Source organism: Trypanosoma cruzi, genomic scaffold (genome assembly GCF_000209065.1).
Source record: "Trypanosoma cruzi strain CL Brener 1047053516585 genomic scaffold, whole genome shotgun sequence".
NCBI lineage: Eukaryota > Euglenozoa > Kinetoplastea > Trypanosomatida > Trypanosomatidae > Trypanosoma > Trypanosoma cruzi.
Window position 1 is genome coordinate 8,370 of NW_001849247.1, and position 3,270 is coordinate 11,639.

General features: G+C 53.2%; 1 pseudogene, besides 1 other annotated feature; it reads left to right on the forward strand.

Annotated features, from left to right (window-relative positions):
* Nucleotides 1-3,270: a sequence feature (areas not merged during assembly with more than two copies in the genome that could not be assigned to a particular haplotype).
* Tc00.1047053510035.10 lies at nucleotides 406-2,526 on the forward strand (annotated as a pseudogene).

Here is a 3,270-nt window from a genome sequence, read left to right on the forward strand (position 1 = left end):
GGTGCTGTGTGCATGTGGCCATGGGGTGCACACGTGTAGCAACTGTGCTGCCAGCTGTGCAAGGAAATAGGAAGGGGCCACCGTTGCCTCCACGATGAATGTGACGATACATAAATACGCCGGCCCTTATGAATTGTGGCGGCGTCAATTTTTCCCCCGATGGAACCATCCATCCGCCTGCACGGAGCGGCGATGCTGACCGGACGGGCATCCGTCAGTTGCCGCCACCCCGTGAAGGGAGGGATGACACAAAATCTGGTGGGACAACTGCGCCGCAAGTTAATGCTGAGCCGTCACATCAGAATGCGGATTGGCGACAGTCTGCGGCGGCTGACGGACCCAACACCGTCGATCCGAGTCCCGCATCCAACACGGAGAGCAACACGTCCGAGACGAAGCCTGAGCTTGCTTACGTTTAGAATATCAATGTAGCTCCGACACCATCCGAAAGAAGGCCCACGCCTGTCACCGAGCCGAAGGGGAATCCCATTGATGATGCGATGAGTGGTTTGATAAATGTTGAGTTGCCGCAGGGAGTCGATCTATTTGTGGCGCAGACGACGCTGGTGCAGCCGAAGGATGGGATTGTTCCAGTTACGACGAGGGATTCAATTGTTTCACCCTCTCTCGTCAGTGCTGGTGGAGTGATTGCCGCTTTCGCCGAGGATCAAATGGATGCCGAATATCAATGTGCTCAATTAAGTAAGCCCTTTTCTTCTGATTTTGTTGCGGGGTGCATCGACTCTGCGTGGGATTGGTCCACTGTTGTTGGTGAGGTCAATAAAAGGATGCATGGAGGGCACACACTGTGGTTGGTGAAGCGGAGGGAGAGGAGAGTTTGGGTGTTGTGCTCCGCCCCACAACAATCACGAAGGGCAACGGAGTGTTTCCTCTTGCGGGAGGCTCCGATGTGTCCTACGAAGGTGGGTGCTGGAGAGAGGGCGGCTTGGAGCCGAAACTGGTTGTGGGTGATGTCGCGAATCCCACGGGTGGGAAGCAGAGTGGACGGATCGAATGGGGCGACCCCAAACCACTCTCGAGGCGGATCTCTTCTGCTTCTCACGAGGGTGAGTGGAGGGAGTTCATTGCTTCTGGTGGCGCAGGTGTTGTGATGGAGGACGGCACGTTTGTGTTTCCTCTGATGGCGGTGAATGAAGCGGAAGACGTTTGCTCCACGATCGTGCATTCGACGGGTAACGGCAGTGCCTGGACGCTCTGTGAGGACATTTTCCCTGCGGAATGCCTTAACCCCTGCGTCACCGAATGGGAGGGATCACTTCTCATGATTGTTGACTGCGGGAATGGCCAGAGGGTGTACGGGTCGCGTGACATGGGGACAACGTGGACGGAGGCCATCGGGGCACTCTAAGGTGTGTGGGTCAACGCACGATCAGGAGCCTATCAGAAGGAAGCCTGCGTGTGGATGCCCTCATCACCGCGACCATTGAGGAAAGGGAGGTCATGCTGTGCACAGAGAGAGGGCACGCCTCGGGGAAGAAAAGGGCCACTGCGCTCTACCTTTGGGTCACGGACAACAACCGCACGTTTTTTGTTGGACCGGTTGCTGTGGACACTGCTGCGAATTGGATGCTCGCCGGCAACCTGCTGTACTCGGATGGCAGTTTGCATCTTTTACAAGGGAGGGGCAACGGTGAATGCCGTGTCATCTCACTTTCCCGCCTGACGGAGGAACTGGGTGCGGTCAGGTCCGTCCTCAGTACTTGGACGCAAAAGGACATTTTCTTCTCCAGCTTTTCTATACCCACGGCGGGGCTGGTGGCAGTTTTGTCCGGTGCGTCCAGTGATGGCAGGTGGAACGACGAGTACTTTTGCTTGAATGCAACGATGACAGATGCAGTGAAGGACAACGATGGGTTACAAGTGACGGGACTTGAGTCCAGGGTACTACGGCCTGTGAACACTCGGGGTGATGAAGTGCGTCATGTATCTTTGAGCCACCACTTCACACTTTTGGCGTCGGTGACCATCGAAGAGGCTCCGAGTGGGAACACTCCTCTACTGACTGCGGTGCTGGCGAACACTGCGTCCAATCATACCGTGGGACTGTCGTACAGCTATAATAAGAAGTGGGAGACGAAGTTCGAGGGCAAGACAACAACACGGAGCAGCACTTGGGAGCCGAAGAAAGAACACCAAGTGGCACTCATGCTACAAAGCCAAAAGGTCTCTGTGGACGTTGATGGCGAGTCGCTGGGGAAAGAAGAATTACCGTTAAAAGGTGAGAGTACACTTTGTCTTGTACGCTTTTGCATTGGGGCGTGCGGTGGGCACTAATCTCATGTGACGGTGAAGAACGTTTTTCTGCACAACCGCCTACTGAACTCCACTGCGATGCGTGCACTCAAGGACAGGGTCCCCGCTCCGACGAGAGAAGCGGCTCCGACACCACCCGAGAAGGTTCGAGTGGTTGACAGCGTCAGAGAGCACATTGCTGAGGATATTACCGGAGAGAAATGAATGGGCACAACGCAATGCCACTGGACATGAATCCCCATTACAAATAGTCACCTCGCAGGGTGTGGAGCGGCGTGAGCCCCGACGGCCGCCTCGCCTCCCCCAACGGCGTGAAATTGATACTGCGTGATTTGAGCGGTAACAACACCGTGCGTGTGTGTGTCTTGTGTGTTGCTGCTTCTGGGATTGTGTTCGGGGGTGGCAGTCTTCTGAGCCGCAGAGTGTGGATTTGCGACTCCTCACGGAGAATACGTGCCGCATTTCTTGCCCTTTTTTATGCCACCGGTTTTATTTATTTTTTAACGTTTTACTGTTTGTTGATTCTTTCACTGTTTTTACTTTTCAATGTTACCTTTAATGCAGTCTATCTGTTATAATCAGTACTGTTGTTTTTTTCTTTGCGCAGTGTTCGGTTGATAAATACCGTGATGAGTGATTTGTTTCCCCTCTTGTTTGCTTTTTTTTTTTGCCCACACACGGTGCCGGCCTCATTGCTGTGCTTCCCACGGACTGCACGAAAGGAGGAGCGGAGGGACAGGCCGGATGCTGCAATGAAATGTGAGGGATGTTGTGTGGGCTGGTGGAACGGTACGATCTTTTTTTTTCATTTTTTTTTGTTGCGCAGGCAATATGTATATACAGAAACACAAGGTCGTTTCTATTGCGTTGCATGGCACATGAAATAAAAGTTCTGCCGAATTAATTTTCCCTAATTGTTTCTTTTGAGGGTCATGCCGGACTCTCACTTTTTCCTTTTCTTTGGTAACTCACTGCAGCGTGCTTCCATTGTTACCG